An 18,568-nucleotide genomic window follows, 5' to 3' on the forward strand; every position below is an offset into this window, starting at 1 on the left:
GAGACTCCCGCGTTTAAATCTCCCACCTCCTCAACGGCAATGTCATCGCTATAACGGCATCAGGGCCCCTGTTGTGCGTGCATTCCCCCTTCCTCCAACCCGAACCCGTGCACGCCTAAGCCGGAAAACTGGGGTGGGCGCATAATTAGGAGTGAAATACACCGGCGAAGAGAGAGAGAGAAAAAGACTGTATATGCGGCCAGACTAAGATCTATTATTATTCTTCCGCCAGAAGAACTATGACCAGCTGCTCAACGAGGGTCACCGACGTGAAAATGTCACTCACTATGGCTTTCAAGCTAAAGTAGAATTATGTGCTTACAACGGCGTTCCAACCGACCAAGTTGCTCTAACCGGCAGAGACCCGTAGCTAGTGGGTGAAGCGGAATTTGTGGCGGCAACGGCCGCGTCCATATTCTCGGCCGTGGCGCTGGCGGCGACTTTGGTTGTTTTTACACCCATTCGCGCTGCTGTTGATTCTCCGCAATCTTCTGATAACGGGGCTACGGCCGCTGTCAGCCATTGCGCAATTTGTGCAAGAGGCATCAGTGGTGGTGAGGGGAATAACCATTGTGATAACCGACGTGAAAGAGGGGTCGGCGGTGACGAGGAGGAGCCCCGGAGCGGCGCCGACTAAATCCGCTTCACCGGAATGAAAACTTTGGGAGGGGGGGAGGGGGGAGGGGAGGTGAGACATATACTGCTTTGCAGTAAAAGACACGTTCACTGGTAGTTATTATCCTCTCATTTCCGTGACCATACACCCTAACAGCATGAAGCAGCTCATTTCCGCGGTGCATTATCAACTCAGGGAACAATGGAAACTATAAATCAACGAAGGACATTCTTACTTAAAAATTAGTGGAGTTCAACATATGGATTTTCAGCAGCTGAATTCTTCTCTTGGGAACGCTGTTAACGAGGAGTAGAGTCAGGCAGATGTAGTTGGTTGTAAAGCCATTAATGAACTGCAGATACGCGCTCCTTCATCGCATTCCTGAAGGCGCCAGGGGCATGCTATATATTTATCTGACAATTATTTCTGCTCGACAGTATGCTTTCTGAAGTAAAAAGTACTGTCCAAGAAGTCATTACCGAGCAGCCAGGTGACCTGAAGCCTAATCTTGATTAGGTGTAGTGAAATGAAATTTTTTGTATCCCAGGTTATTCCTCCTCCGCTCTGTATTGTTCCCGCATTATTCCTGTATATTTCCTAGGCAAAGCATGCTCCAGGAAGAATGCAGTCTGTATTGTTGTAGCTCCAACACAACTAAGGTGACTGGTAGCAGTTAAGCACGAGTGGTCATCGCTGTTTACAGCGCTAAATTTCTAAATTTAGCGCTGTAATTTACAGCGCTATATTTACAGCGCTGAATTTCTTTAATAATTTGTTGGAACGTATATCAGGTAAACGAGCCTATGCTTAAAAAGGTGCCCAGGTTAACACGAGTTCTTGTTCGATGGAGCAGCTGGCTCCCGCCTACCGTGCGGTTTCGTTTCGTACCGAGGCCTACCTGAACTTGAGGAGACGTATACTTTATTCATTCACTGAAATAAGCCCATTGACAAGCAGTAGGAAGCTTACTTTACCAAGGAGCTGGAGGAATTTTCTTGCCTGTTGCCCTTAAGGAACATTCAGACTACGGGACTGCGCAAAGGTGAGCGACGTTTCCCATATAGGTCGATCTCCTCCCAAATGTATCGAGGAAAGTTTTATCTTGGCGAACATTTAAGGAAGCCGGCAATTTCACCTCTCATTCTCTTGAAATAGGAAAAGCACAATGAAAACAAAAACATACTCTGAAAAGTACGGTGTTTTATAATACTGTGTTAACAATTTTATTATCAGTAAAATAGATTAATTTTACTTGTGGTCTCAAAAACCAAATTACGCGACTGCACCTTTTTGAGCATAGAATCAGCAGTAGTGCATGTGTCGCTTACGCCAACACGAGGCCCTGCGTTATTATGGTGGCAAGATTACCGCCGATATAGCTTGAAGCAAGCGGCTATGGCACTTTGAATTGCGGTTTATAATAAATAGAAAGTTATGTTTTCTGAGGCAAATTCATGTGTCTTGCAGCTCCTGATGCATTTTCTCCGCCAAAAGTATTTATGAATGGTGTATTTTCAATGGCCGCCGGTATGTCGGTAGAAATTTTGCGCTTATACGACAAGAAGAGAGGCTTGTAATAGTATTCAGCATAGTGTTGTTGGTTTAAAAGAAGAAATTTATGTTTTGCCGGTGGCCTTAGGCGCTGTTCGTGTGAACATTTTGTGAAAAATCATCCCTTTTGTTATGTCGTCTTTTACACGCAACGGAATCACGCCATATATCAAGTTCTCGAAAAATTCTTGCAAGAACGAGTGTGTGTTCCCACCTACAGACCCACAGACACACGACGGCGACGGCGATTCTTTTTCCAAGCACGTCAAGCGCGGCTCGTCACCCCTTCCTGTTTATCGTCCTGGCCGCGCAGAAAGGTCGCTCAAGAGCTAGACGCCTGCAGCAGCCCTTGGCGTCAGCTGTGTTTTTTGGAGTGGTTCCGAGAACCGTGGTTTCGGCCGCAGCTCTCCAGTCGAGAAGCCGGAAGAGGGACGTCGTGACCTTGTACATTGCCGCCACGGGGAGCGTCAGCAAGGCGATGGATGGTCAGGCTGTTTTGCGCACGACTACGTTTTTCCACCGGCCGCCAGAGTCGCCATTGCTGAATTGTACCTTGGCCCAGCTATTTCAACTGGTCGTTAGAACCACTGAAAGATTTTTTCAGATTAGGTAGGATAAGCTCACGGACTCGCCGACGATAAAAGCAGCGCGGGCTGCTTGGAGGTATATTGTTTATGAAGACACAGCTCTGCACACACACACGTGGCTGTGAACTCAGGCGCATTCGATGCTGGTCGCTTAGTGTTTGCCACCCGTAAAGCGTTTACAGGAGTGTCAGTGGATGCATTAGGGAGGAAAGGCGTGCTATAACTGAATGCGCTTAACGGGTCGCATGTAGTAAGAGGCTCACATGTGGAGTGTTCAGGAGGTTTTGACGCGAAAACGATGGTAGGATAGGTATGCGAAAGGGCACATCAAGCTGGCGTTCGCAAAAGATGTACACAAAAAAACGACACGTTACGCATACAACTAAACAAAAAAAATACCGTGACTGGGACTGGAATCAAGCCCAAAGACGCGTGACAGTGATGACAGGCAAGTGACTTAGCCACTATTCTACGCCGACTCCACGCTGTATACACAAGGCAGTTCGGGGTATCTGAAATATTAATCGTAGGGTGCTAAGATAAGAAACAAAGCCCAAAGAGAAGAAACACGCTTTCCTTGTGGGTTCATTGCCTATGCAACAGGAGAAATGGCTTCTATAGATACCTATATATGTCACCACGCCGTGTAGTTCTTTATTCTTCAATAAAGTGTATTCCTTGTGCCGCGTTCGGACTCTGATTTGTCCGTTTCTTCCTCTGATATCCCGCTTGTTAATAACCGTTGCGGTTCCTTGAATGCATTGTGTATAAATTTATTAGACATTGGTGCAAATTCACCACTCTATCTAACTATAACTGGAGTCATTTCCGCACGTCTCATTTCGGTATTCATATTCGTACACTGTAGGCAGCGAGCAGAACGCTCAATACGCATCACCGATAAGAATGAGTGCGCCACGCCACCGCACGGAGCAAAGCTTGTTGCGTGAGTTGAGTGAGCGAAGGCGGTGAACGCGAGGTGAAAATTCACACGACAGTCATTCGCATTCCGTCCCGCTCTCGTGGTCGTAATAAGGCAATGTTGTTTCATACCGGGCTCTGTGCGCACCAAGGATACTCCCCATACTTGATATTTTCCTAGCTCTCTATTTGTAGTTCTAATGATAGTGTTTATGTGTTACGTGCTCTGAAAATATCAAAACCTGCTAGATAACTTTATCAGAATATTCTGTTCTCTTCCGTGCGAGTTAATCTTCCCACTGCTTCCTGTAGGTTTTTTTTTTTTCGCTGCTTGGACAGTTCACCGTAAGTTGTTTGCTTATGCGCGATTTTCTTACAATTTCTATAGTCTGACTAGAACGCAAATTCCCGTGTATTTTTCTTGTGTTCGCAGACGTCAAGAAAAAAAAAAACATCAAAGGGCACCAACAAAGAGCGTCCTCTTTCGGCCTACTTATGCCTGTGAAAGAATGCGGGTGAGCATGCCTGCAGGAGGCCAGTGTTACTCGCGCTGCTCCATCAACAATTCAGGCCGGCATTGTTCAAGGTGTCAGGTGGCGACAAAGGAGAACGTTGCTTCCTTCAAAGCCGGTGGCCTTCCATCCAAGTACAGCGTGAACCAGCGCGATATGGACATAGGGGTCCAAAAAAGTAAAGATGGGCCTCGAAGTAAAAGAGCGTAACTGGAAGTGAAAGAATGGGTTCCCAAATGCTATGTGGTGTGGGCTAGGATTCCGATTTACTTACCCGCAAACATTTTGTGATGAACATTTGTAACCACGGGCCAGGTCCAAGACTTCCTTACTTGGTGAGCTTTGCTAGTATGGTACTGAGCCAAAGCGTTCTTGATAAGAATTTTTGCTGAAACAGCCGCAATGAGAAATTATACTCAAGCTGCTAGTAACGCCGAAGACTATGCTTATGGAACGAATCAGGGAGGTAAAATAACTGCAGAGGAATTCTACGACGATGGCGTCAAACGAGCTGCGGGGGATGGTAAGTATGAAGACATCGAGTGCGCGCGTGACGATATGCTGAGTGGTGCGCGGGTGCTGAAGCAGACAACCCACACCTTCGAGGTGTGCGTGCCGAAGGTGTGAGGAAGATGAATTATAGTGACATCGTATGGACGCCTGTAAACTCTTTTTTCTTCCGAGAATGAGTACGCTCACGACGCGGCTCTATAGGGTTGGCTAATCGAGCCGATCACGGCGACGAAACATCTGAGCGCTGCTCGCGTTTTGGGATGGGGAGGGGCCGCTCGGTCTCGGGCACGGTTATAATTAACAACTGCACATTGGAACGAGTTACACATATCCCTGCTAACGGTGCTCTCAACCAATATAATCTGTAGCATGGCGCCTCTTTCGGACAAATACGTTCTCCAATCCCGTCTTGTACAGTCACTGTTACCCCGGGCACTATACTACCGAGTGTTAGCTATGTACGGACGGTGCAGAGCTACGCCATATGATATGAAAATGTGTCCAGAAGGAGAATCAGTTAGGTTCTTCTTTACTAAGTAACACGGAGGAGCAATGGGAGACTGTTTTGTGGAGCTCCGACCTGGACGTCGAGATTCCGGTTGCCCGAATGACCGAAGACGCCGCCGTAGCCCAACGGGTTCGGGCCGCCGTTGAGGTGGCTGAAGGGCCTCCGACTTCTCTTGTTCAAAATTATGCGGGGCAAATAAATGTCCTCTATATATATATATATATGTCACGCGCTCCCAGCCTCAAGGAACTGAAGGAGTTCGAAGAAATTAGAGCGTTCCCTACGGATTTGTCAGTTCCACTCACAAACGCCGGTTGCATTCCGTGTCGACAGGAGCCCTGGTCCCATGAACACTGGGTCCCAGTCGAGGACACCTTGCTGAAATACAACAAAGGCCCTTTTGAAGTACACGCAGCGAGCACATCGCTTGACAGCCTTCTGCAGGCCTTCGCTGCCGATGGGGGTGAACGTTTCCGCTTCTTTCGAGAACAGAGCAAACATTGCGAATGACATGCATGGATCCGACGGAACGCCTGCGAAACAGGGCAAGGTCCATTGAAAGGAGTAACAGGACGTCCTAGCGAGGCCGCAATGGACCCGACATCCTTGCTTCAATCGAATACAGCGCCCTTTCCCTTACTCTCCCTTGGTAGCATTCAGAGTAGAGCGAGCGGGTTAGTCAGTGACCGTTGGAGAAAGCCGGAAGTTTCCTTTCTGGTTGGCGACACTGCGAAACAAGCTTTACACCCTGTCGCAGCTGCGCACCAACGAGTTGTTTACGTGCTGGGAAGGGTCAGTAGCTCTCTTCCGTCTTGTCATCGAGCCAAGAGCACCGTATTTGCGGTACGACAGATGTTATATGCATGTCTCGAAAAATAAATGACGTTTGTTGAATTACCCAGCCTTTAAAAGCTCCCTTAAGTTGCCAAATACACGACTGTTCACTCATCACTTAAACCATTCGCCATCTTTCATGGCTTCAGAAACAAAATCATTGGTCGTTTCGCGTCAACGACGGAAAATAACTATTTTTAAGCGGTCTGTTTTATTGGCGAAAACCCATGTTTTGGTAACGATTATATGGGAAGGAGCTGAGTAAAAACTGTGGGGAACGAAATATTCATCAGCGCTGTTTTCCCTTAAAGGCACTTTTGGAGCCCGTACTGTGCTGATTCGAAGTTTTGTGAAGGTTTTGAAGGTTTTATTGAGACAGATATGTCAATACACCTGAGGGGCCTGAACCTATAGGTAACTGTCAGGGCACATTGACAAAGGCGCATGTTTACAGAGTTTTCAAGCGCGAAAAAAAAAAAAACAGACGAATTTACGGTTCTTACGCAGACTTTTTTAGGTGCCCATTGAACTCATGTTGTTGCTTTTGAGGGCCCTAATGTAACTTGGTAGGGGCGTTTGTTTGCGGTTTACGGCGCTGTCTCGTAGAGGTGCTAAATTTTAGTAGCAGTTGGAGAATTCGCATTGACGAAAATTTGTTGCTATGTTTCAATAAAAGGGGTTTCATAAATAAAAGTACTTTTATCGGCACTGCGAAAAAGCTTTTTTTTTCTTGAATATACTTACTCCATATATTTGTAAAAAAGCCGCACTAAGTCTAAAAATAAAACAAACAAACAAACAATGAAACATAACTGCGCCGGTGACACGGTCCGCAGGAAGAGATAACTTGTCTCTCTCCTGAAAAAAAAAACGTTATTTCGAGGTTATCATTAGCGAAAGATGTTTGCCTATGCCCGGATAATAATAGAAACAAAAAAAGGAACTCGAAATGCGATTTTCCATGGCCTGGAGCACGAGGCCTTTATCAAATAAAACATATTATGAGGCTAAACAGCCAACGAAAACCTAGCCTGGCCACTGGGGTCTTGAGAATAGAAAACCACAAAGGAATAAATACACACCAAAGTACCGCTGTCAGCACTCGCCAGACAACCAGATCCCAAATTATACTCATTACAGCTGAGTTTCATATGACTATCGACGCCACGTTTGTTCAGGGTGAGCACGTGGTCTCTGAGAACGTCACAGAGCATAGAAAAAGGTATCAGAAAAACTTCCCTGCCCGCTGCCTGTCGGTGCATTCACCGGAAAGGCGAAGCTCATCAAATGTGACACGCGTAAGTAATGGTTTTCCTTGAAACGCAAAGAGAATATTACGCTCGAAAACGGCAAAAGACATGCGCTCTGGTGCCCACTGCTCTAAGCTGCCCTAGAAAACCGGGTTTTCACAAATTTATACCCTTCTTCTTCACGGTGGGTGGACGGTAAAGTTCAGTAAGTGTACTTACCCGAGTTGTTCTATGGGTGCCTATTGAATGCGGAGAAGATAATACCGGATAAAAACGGAACATCACTACGCTTCTCCTAAATAAAATGGAAGAAAAAGAAACAGTACGGGGAATTAGCTGGGAAAATTGGATTTTCAGCCATTCTATAAAGGCAAATAAACCGAAAGACGGAGACATACAACCGCCATCTCCTATTTTTTTCTCTTCATATGGCCTGACAAGAGCACTGCTTCCCACACTTAAAGCTAGCGTGCTCTTTGTGCAGGGTATGATTATGTTTACTGGACGTACGTCATCACTGTCGGAGAGTGAAACGTTATTCTCAAGTCTGGGCTTGCGTCTTATAATCGGTGCAAGGGAGATGCCATATAGTTTTCTTCGTGTGCACTGAAGGATTTTGGGCAATCTCTGTTTTTCTTTCTGCATTTTAAATGCGCGAAAACAAGTGGTTTCAAAAGCTGGTATTAACACCAGGGTACGTACGTACGTCTTCTTGGAATATGAGATGCATGTACCAAACTCCAATTTTGTGTTTTAGGGGTAAAAAATATTCTGATGCATACCCCCAAAACAAATTACATTTGGTCCTCTCTTTCAGGGTTGAATTATGGCCGCATCTGTTTCGGCATCTCCTTATTGCAGTTTCTTTATTGCGTGAGCGCAGTTACTACATCTTCCTGTTTTTCAAGGGAGGCTGCCTACATATGAACTAGTGACGTGATATTTTTCCCCAGAGATTTTGTTTCAATTCGTCTAACATAACCAGCAGTTTGTTATTTTTCCCTTGGACGCTCTGCCGTTTGTTACTTGCCATTCAACGTCTGAATTGCAGCGAAATAGTTAAAGAGTAATATACAACTGGATTATATCTATTTTGAAGTCCCTCCTCCCCCTACTCGGATATATATCTCATCTCAGTGCTTACTACAGCCACCAGCCACGGTGTCGTAGTAGTGCCTGAATCACGAGTTTGCATCTAGGCAGCGAAAGCTGTTTCTGATTTCGGCAAACGCTACAAGGCCTGTGCACTCTGAATTTGGCACAAGTGGAAGACCGCGGGGTGGTGTCATTAGTTCCCTAGACAGCGTAAGAAGTGCGTCTCATTGCCTATATCTAGCTTTCGTGCTTACAACTTGTATTCTGAATTTTGTTAAAAAAGAAAGAAAAAGAACCAAAAGGATATTCACGAATAAATGTCTGATTAACGAGATGTAATGCCATGGGCTAAGTCGAGCGAGTTGGTTAGAACTGACGATACTGAGAAAACAGGGCGAAGACGGCGACGGGGAAAAGGATAGTTTTTTCAGACACTCAACGCTCACGTTTGTCTTTTTCGCAGATTTGACCTCATTTCTCCGCATCCATATTCGCGTTGTTTTTCCGGTACACAATACCATGAGGATTAAATGTCCGCAAAAAAGTACTGAGGACATGTAGTTGACTCAGTAATTAGCTGATACGATTTGCTAAATGTTTTTGTTCTCGCCAGGAAAGGCCTGTTATGTGCATTGTCTTGTTACAACGAATTCCTATATGCTCTACAATTCTGTCCCTGACTTTAGCCGGAAAGAAAAACGATATAAATGTTCGTCTTACTTGTCTACCCCTTTTTTCTTGTGACTCGAGCGGAGCAAGCATTTCACAGCCAGGGCAGCGTATTAATCCATAAATGAGGGATAAATTGCTTGGTCATTTTGTTAAGTGCGGAAAGCGTTTTCTCTTGGCGACCTCGTCCGGTCAATGAGGCCTTTACTTTATTTGCTCTATTTTATTTTGTTTTGTCCACCTTTAATCACCCTCCATCCTCGGATGTTAACCTCCTCTCTCACTTTCCAGCCAATCAGCGGTGAGTTATTCTGCCCACCTGCTGGCCTCCTCTCCAGATTTCAGTTTTTTCGGCCTGCAAATTTTACGCCGATGAAACTACAAAATTTTGGATAGCTTGCCAAGAACGTTTGGTGCAAAAAGTCTGCAGAAATTCACAGCATTGTCTACTAATGCGTAGCCTTCTTATGCCGCTTGTCTTGGGTGTGAGTTCTTTAAAGTCAAATTTTAGGGTTTTTCTATTCTATCCGAAAAATTATCTACATTTACGTTACTATAACGATTATTCCGAAAAATCTTCAGTTTTGTGTAAATGCAGTCTTACATGGTTCGCCATTTCCTTTTTTTGATAGTTTGTTTATATTCTGCTTTTCAAACTTTTGTTCGACCAATTATCTCTATCTACGCTATTGTAACGATTAAAGGTGGAACTTCCGCGATATCTATATTTTTGTGGAGATGCAGGGAGTTACATGGTCATGCGAGTGGGGTTGCTCGGCAAAGAATTCTACGCTTTCGAACGTTCCTTTTTCTTATATCTTCACCCCGTGACTAGTATCTTCGCACAGATGGCCACTTTAACGGCACATACTGTGAATTGCTACTCACAAGTGGGCCTGCGTGTGCGCGAAGGCACTTCAGGAGATTTGCGAGGGACACTAACTAGAGCGGACGGGCTTCACCTGATGACCGGAAAGAAGAGGGAGTGAAAAAGTGGAACAAGCAGGGTGAGCGGAAGACGGCGGTAGCTTGTAAACTGAACGCTTCCTCGTGGTTGGTTTGAAATTTCTTAAAGGGGGGAAGAGTGCGCGGAGGCCTCGGGTGACATGGACCACAGAGGACGCATTTATTTTGGAAACCGCGAAGACGAGTAACCTGTCGAGTTTGCGAAACTTTGAGCCGACAGGGCTAGCGAAGGTCAGATAAACTTTCTGGGTAATTCGGGTATTCTTCAGTCTACATGGCACCACGCCGGAAGCAGGACAGCAGTGTGATGGGTGTTTGCACAAGTACACGCGCAGGATGTTGAATGAAATGGCGATGAGGATGTAGAAGGAGTAGGTAAAGATCGTCGCTGCTTTGTCATGTCGCGTCTATTTTGCAGAAGAGCAACAGAGGATTACACTCTGCCAAGGCGGGTTACATCAATAGAAACCAGGCTAACTATAAAAAGCGACCGCCTCAGGGTAGCTGAGCGAATGTTGGAGCAACCTCAACAGGTGCTAGGCAGAATTTATATTTTTGAGAAAATGACGATCGCTTAGGTCCAGTGCAGAAAGCGCAGCCATGTGCTGAGGTGACATATCTGACTGAGCAACATTTCCGCAACAGTAATGACAAGCGTACATAGGCACGCTAAGCAGGGCGTAAAGCATATTTTGCAAGAAACGTTAGCTCGTTGCAGATGACGTTATTAGTGGAAGGGAATCTACCCTGGCTAAAGGTAGCGCAGATGTAATGGAAAAGAATACACGCGTATCAAAGTTTGTTGGTTGCCTGGTCAGACGATGCATATAGTGAAGGCAAAAGCAGAGCAGCAACTTTCGATGCCGAGCCAAGGTCGAAGTATTGCATAGTATCATAGCAAAGCGTAAATGGGTTTGTAGGGGAAAAGAAGGAAAGTGTTCTGCCCGGAAAATCGAGAAGGTAGCGAGGTATATTATGTTGGAGGGCGGCGACACCAAACCTGCCTATTGTAGTGAGTGCCGGAAAAACAAACAACAGTCGTCGATTTTAACATCGAGACCGAGCGGCGTGGTAAAAAGAACGTGTTTTGGAAGCGGCAGACCTGAAGTATGCAATGGGGCGCGTAAGGTACTGACTGGCCTTTAAAGGGGCTGGGATTTACTGTAGCCCCACGCTGGAAAACAAGGCATGGTGGCGCTTTTGGGGAGGGCTCTAGGCTACATATTTACACTAGAGGAAAAAAAACCTTTTCTTCTCGAAGGGAAATCCCTAGTCGAAGAAACTTAGCGTCAGACGTGTGCAGCTCCTAAGCAATAAATAGCCAGTTCAAGATATGGCCATAGTGGGAAGCATTTATGACAAATGTCTGTCATAAAATGTCGTGTATGCGACGTGTTCTTGGAGGTTGAAAACCTTAGGTGATCTTTATTTTTTATGGGGATCCCTCTGCAGCGAACCTTCTGTGCATTTGCTACATTGCCTTTTTAGACTCGAAGTTTGAATTTGTAAATCGTAGATTTAAGTTAGAAAGAAAAAAAAATTGTTGAAACTTCCAAATCATTTTGGTCTACATTTGCACGTAGTCTAGTTGGAAGTCCACAACCGAACACTACGCAGACTGATCAGACGAAGATCCTCGATGAGAGTCTAAATAGGTGTGCTAACGAGTTGTTCTTTCAAGAAGACAGACGGAACGCCTTCGCAGAGCATCGCCAAGACACCGTCCGTAGAACCGACCTTTCTAGGGTTGTTCTGTTGAAACGAGGCCCGGAGCACTGGTGGCTCCTTTTATTAGAGTCAAGTTATATTGATCGGCAACCGCACAATATTGTAAACCCATTTATTGGCCCTCCGCCAGCGGACTTCAAAAAGTCAGGAAGCATTACCGCAAAGCAGACAAATACAATCTGCCCGTGATCACTCTGATGAACGCAGTTCGGTCTGGGCAAGCAGTGCATTTCCGGATGTGCGACATATTTGTGTGGACAAAACCAGTTCCCTTCACTCCCATTCGTCCCTCCGACAATTCCCTCTCCCCACACCCTTCACTTCTTTTAGCTCTCGGTCCAGTATCCTCTGTCCAATTTCTCTGAGGCTTCACACAAACAGCAAAGGCTTGAAGGGTCGAATTTTAAACTTTCTACATTTCATGACCGTTTTGAAGTGTTCATTTTGAATACTGACTGGCTGAATGCAGACGGCCCGGATGTGACCAAGTGCAAGAAAGGCGATTTCTGCAAGGAGTTTCTGTGCATGCCATTGGCCAGAGGCCTCTCAGACAACTACGCCCCGATTGAAACGGACTCGAAATGGACATTTTTTAAACGAACAAAACTGGGAATTCCGCTCCTGGATTTCCTGAATAGGCGGCACTGCATCGAGATCGATAAAACATCCCATCTGCTTGACCCTACCACATCCTCAAAAGGAGCCGATTCGGTTCCAATGCGTGGGAGTCCTTAAGCTGAGAAGTTTCCGTTTGCGTTTGACTTGTCGGCTCTACGTCCATATTTTAGTAGGGTAACTGTTTCTCTGTTCTGTGCTCATAAAAGTAGGTGCTCCTCAGCAACTCGCAATGACGGCGAAATAAGGGCGCGAAGCAAACGTTGAAAGAACACTTCATCAGACCATGTCAAACGTTTTTGAAACAGGCATTACACTGCATGTGAAAACAATTTGCGGAATAACATAACACTGTGGTGATATTAAACCAATCAAGAGCTTATAATAGTTGCTCGTACTCAGTGGGATAACGAAACTCATGGACAAAAAAAAGAAAACGAATTATGGAACCTGGCAGTTTGTAATATTATTTTCTCCAGCTGTTCATCTCTTTAGCGAAAAATTCGGAGCAGTTGCACCATGTGAAGAGGGACGTCTTTCGTATACGGTTCCATACATGCGTTTACCTTCTCTGCGCTTCCTGTTGCCATTCGCTTGTGGAATGGGCTTCCCAACAGCATTGCTTCCGAAAACAACCAGGAAAAATTTCGCCATCTTCGTCCCGAGCGTTTTCACAGTATATAATTAACGGCATCATCTTGTTTCTTTCAGTAGGCAAGAGGTTATGACCTGTTTTCGATTTTTTCTCAATGTATGCCCTACTTCTTGCTTGTATTCGGTTTCCTTTACGGGCGAAACATCTTCATTGTATACCCAAACTTTGTTAATTAATTGACGCTTTTTCTGTTCTCAAATTTTACTGCAAGCTTTGTATGTTTTTGATTTGATTTGTCTCTATGGAACCATGATGTATTTTTGCGTTAATTTCCAACAGTGTGCCTACGTGGATTTTTTTGTTTTAGTTAATTTTGCGTGTATTGAAGTTCTAATTCTTTTGAATATCTGTTATGCCTTGCGTAGGCCTCATGCGTTTTTATGCTTTTTCATGTAAACCCCTGACACAATACCCTCGGGCCTGTGAAGCATTTTAAATAAATTATTAAAACTAGCGGTCTGATGTGATTTGCTGTGTTGGGCTATAGCTGTATTGAGGAGTTGTTGCTTGAATTATAAGCGCAGTGGTGTGAATAGGGACTCAAACGTTTGGTGGGTAGCGACAACGACGTTTTATTATAGCGTGGCTACGCCAAACATGATGCAGGCTCTTGTGCGCCTCACAGGCGGCCGCCGGAGAGGGCGCGGTATTGCGCAATGTCAGGAGGGAGGGCGGCGCCACGGGTAGCGAAGAGTATACACGACTCGAGAAAGAGGCAGTGGTGGTGGGGAGGAGTATAAAATAGTGCTGTAACCTTACTACCTCCGTAGATGGCCATACGTCACTGTGTAACACACGAAGTGGGAAAGCAAACTTACGAAGACCAAGCTTACTTACTCCGATCTCATTAAATTCTGCTTCACCTCTAAACAGAAATGCATTGCCGAGAGGACATCTTTATAAGGGCATTCTATGTCGTACTATATTAGCATTGAAGGGTCCTAGGCCTATTTTATAATTTTTAGGAATTTCCATCGGAACAACCACCCGGAAGTACACGACGGCGGATGTAAACACTGCCCCGAGCTCGCAAGCTTGGTTGAGACGCCGTGGGAATGCCCCAATATACAGAGGCAAGACTTCAAAAATTCAAAAGTAACATTTATTACCAGTAGTAAGGGGCAATGGGAGACCGTGCTACACAGCAGAAACCATAAAATTCATTAGTGGTCCGTCGAAATTTCCCAGCACTACCCCAGGCGCCACAGGCCTAAATAGGCCTCCCCTTGGAACTGAAATAAGTTATTTCCTTGTCCTCTTCCATACGGTGAAATTGTTGGTCTGCGCTCGTTCTGTCACCGTGGAACGATCTGGTGGATCCTAGTCATAGACAGCTTCGGTGTAATAAATGATGCTCATGTATAAGAAAAGACACAGGACATGTATGTTCTTGTTACGGATAGCTTTAAGTTTGGTATGGAATTTTGGGTAACCTCAGCTCACCCCGGTGGGCGATTTTGCATTCTAGCCTTTGCAATGGTTTAGGGTTGCGGAATCGCTGGCTTACGTTGCAACACCCTTACTTTCTGCCAAAAATAGGTTGGAAAAGAATTAAACAAGTGTCTTTGCAGATCTCTCGAGTACAGAAAGGGCTTTCTGAGACCAAAAACTTCCATTCTTCGTTTAGACGGCACTCAAGTTCTAATAATCGTAAAATGATATCCGATTTTCGCTTGATCTTCTGCAAGTAACAGCTAGATAGGCATAAGTCAAACTCACACAGTTAGCCCCTCACTACTGATGCATGTCGATGCTTGGCCATTTCGAGGTGGATCGATGGAAAACGCAATTTCTTCGCGAGTACTCCCTCCGAAAGCGGATGTTTGTTCGCAGCTTGCTCTGACCTACTTTGGATCACGTTGCAGAGAGGGTCGCGTTAAGCAAACAGCGCTCCCCTTCATGAGCTCAAGGGCGTCGCTAGGGCGCTTCGGATGGACCACTGGAATAGGGAAAAAGTATGTGACTGTGCTTCATAACTTTGAGTACCAAAGCAAAAAACACTTACCAGCTCTTCAAATTGGGTGCGTACGTAGCCATATTCATCGACATTTTACATTCTTTGTGGTGGACCGCTTGGAAATGCGCGTGCAGCAAGACCTATTGACGTTGTTCGGTTGCCGCACCATGGAGCTTTTAAAAAATCCCTCTATATTACGCCTCTCGATCAAGCAGGGGAGTTGTCGGGGCGAGGATTCTGTTGGCGAACATATTGCGATTTTCTGCAAAGGAGCTGAAGCCTTGCATATCTTGCATATATATCTTGCATGCATGTAAATTTTTTCACTCTCTATAAACTATCAGTTGGAACTCAGCGCTGCGCACGTCCCTTACTCCTCCTTGTGTGTATTTTTATTGCGCTGTAGCTTAAGCACGTGGAACCAAGTAGAGCAGATATCAACCTTACTCCGGTCCCTCTTCATAAAACAGCAATTCGGTGGCATGCTGATCTAGCCTCACATTGAGGTCCTTCATCTGACCAGTCAACGTAATATCCGGCGGTGAATTGTAACTCAGACCTGCAAACGCGGACCAAAACGAACTTACAGGTTCGAAGTATGTACATTTTTTTACAAGTTCACTTTACCATGAACGAAATTCAAACTTAGAACCTAAAGGGCCGAAATGGTAACTTGGCGCCACAGGGGGCACTGCACAGGAGCCCCCGGGAAAAATTTAAGTTAAAGCCCTGCTCTCGACTAGAATAAAAAGTCAGCTTTTCTTTGGCTCTGTACCCTCATGGTTACATTATTGTTTACTTGTATAAGGAGCTGCGTCAAAATCCTTCATGGCAGGCTTGCATCGCATGCGAAATGAGGGTCTGCCGTTCATCCATAATCTCTCAAACTGTGCCAATAGATCTCGATGCTTTCAACAAGATTGCATACATGATGTTCAGGCTTTGTATAATCAACGACTGGCTTAAACATTTTTTTTATTTCAAAGCTGACCCAGAACGTTTTCTTTTTCAGTACACTAACGCGGAAGAGACATAAAATTTGCGGCATACAACTTTATAAAAATACGAACTAGAACGAATTAGGGCACACAAACACTTGAATGTGGCTATTCCTATTCTCCTTGAAAGTTATCCTGTACTGTTCGACACGATTGAAAGAACTTTCCCCGTAGCCGCTTTTAGATGGAAAACGGAGTGTGTTTTGTTCATAAAGTGCAACAGTTCTTATATTTTCGTGTCATTTCGTGCATATATTTACGCCATTTTCGGTTCCTATCCAAAAGCGGAATGATTGCACGGTAGGTTTATTTTATTTTCATTTCTATGGTTATTTTTTATTTTGTTACGCAAGAAAACGTGTACCTATGCTCATTTATATGCATATATTTATAGTATCTATTATTTGTAATGTTCGTATTATGCTAAAAGTGTCCATGTATATTTGTATTTCTTTATACATGTGATAAGGCATGTATGGTTGCTTCTTTTTCTGCCGCTAAGGCGCAGTCAGGCGACTACTACAGTGTAGTTTTGCCTCGGCACCACGGCAATTTCTGATTGTCAAACGTTCATTAAAAAAATACACTGCTCAGTGTCATCGTATTTTCTTCATTTTGTTAGGACAGTGTTTTGTACTGAGTTTGCCAGGCATGACTTTTTGGTTTGAAAAATTGATGTTTCACCGAACGGTTACATCGGGGATGTATACATACACGGCAGAACGGTCAGCCCCAATGGTACTACGAAAAATGAAACAGCTTTAATTCAAGGGGCCAATTCAGGTATTAGGCAGTTGCTAGGCAAGGTAAAAAGAAGGGATTATGTAATGGGGAGAACAATTAAGATGGACCTACAGACGAAATGAATGCAACTGGTTATACGAAAACCAAACTGGCAATCAGTACAAAACACGGCGCCGGAGTTCACTGTTCTAATTTTAGAGGGTGACAATGACGTAGACATACTGAACGAAAATTGAACTACGGTAACCCCAAAATGAGGCGTAGTGGTAGGAGGGAGGGAACCTAGAAAAGAAAATGGTATATTTTCTTGGAAAAGGGACATTGGTAATGAGAAAAGCGTGAGTAGGAAAGTGGGAAGGACGAAGGAGCAAATCAGTAATGCAAGCATTGGGAGTGAAGAGAATGGGAGAAACTTCAATGGGGCTCTTGGAGTGCAATTACGGAAGATGCACCGGATCGATACTTTTCGGAAGACAAGCGCAAAGGTTGACATTAGGAAGTTCTTAAGACATACGTCTATCAAAAACAGTAATCCTCTCTTTGCCGCGGGAAATTTATTAAAACACCGTTGAATTCGAGGTATTCAAGCGTACGAATAAATGAATATGTCAGCCACTTTGAGATTTCAGGTAGACATTGTCTGGTTTAGTGCGTCTGAAAACTGATGAAAGAAGGCCCCAAGAACTGCACTGAGATACCTCTGTCGTATGGTTGAGGATAAAACAGAATAAATCGAAATGAGTCTTAAGCAGACATTAAAGAGGCTTCATGCTGAAATATAAAGCTTGAAAAGGTTGAAAGGTGTATTAACATAACAATGTCGGGCAAGTTCTCGGGGCTGATTCAAACTAGAGGAATAAAATTTTGCGTGGATTTACTGACAGTATATTGGACAAGCTCTTTCATGTAATGATCAGTACGCAACCCCACCTGCCATTGAAGAGGGGGGTAACAAACAATGCCTCTTCTGCCTCTGAAACCCAAAGTGAACAAAATTGGCCACTTATACTAAACAGCTTGAGAAAAAACTTAGGTAAGGCCAGTGAGCCATGAAAAAATGCTTAGTCAAACCACGTGATGAAGGCGGGTGGACCGGGTTAGCGTCGTGCATGCCTTGGAATATATGAAACCAGTATAATGCTGAGTTGTCAACATTGTGTTTCCTGACTTAACGAAAATCCCGGTGAAAGTGTTCGCGAAAACAAATCCTCTGCGTGCACTGGGTATCACACGAAAGAACATTTTCCCCGCATTTCCCCGAGGGGAAGAATGTGAAAGTGCGAATGCAGGAGTTGAATTTGCGCGGTTCGGTAATGTTCGCGAAAGAGAGATCACACACACACACACACACAACTACAAAGAAAGAAAGATGCATTTATTCACAGACACCTATTTGTGTTGTCGTTGTACTTGATTGCTAGAGCGGATCTCAGCTTTGAAATTTCGTGTCAGTACTCCTTTAAGCGGGTGCATTAGACCTTCTCACGCCCGATTCCTGGCCAATCCCCCACGTGGGTATGTGCCATGCACAGACACCTATTTGTGTTGTCGTTGTACTTGATTGCTAGAGCGGATCTCAGCTTTGAAATTTCGTGTCAGTACTCCTTTAAGCGGGTGCATTAGCCCTTCTCACGCCCGATTCCTGGCCAATCCCCCACGTGGGTGTGTGCCATGTCAGCGGCCAGGCAGCGCGCGCCCATCTCCCCCCGTTGCCAAGGAAGACGAGGAGATTCCTGGCCAATCCCCCACGTGGGTATGTGCCATGTCAGCGGCCAGGCAGCGCGCGCCCATCTCCCCCCGTTGCCAAGGAAGACGAGGAGCGCGCGCACCCGCAGCTGTTGCTATGTGG

This window comes from Haemaphysalis longicornis, unplaced genomic scaffold (assembly GCF_048455015.1).
Source record: "Haemaphysalis longicornis isolate Haplotype H1 unplaced genomic scaffold, Haemaphysalis longicornis Haplotype H1 scaffold_2, whole genome shotgun sequence".
Classification (NCBI taxonomy): Eukaryota; Metazoa; Arthropoda; class Arachnida; order Ixodida; family Ixodidae; genus Haemaphysalis; species Haemaphysalis longicornis.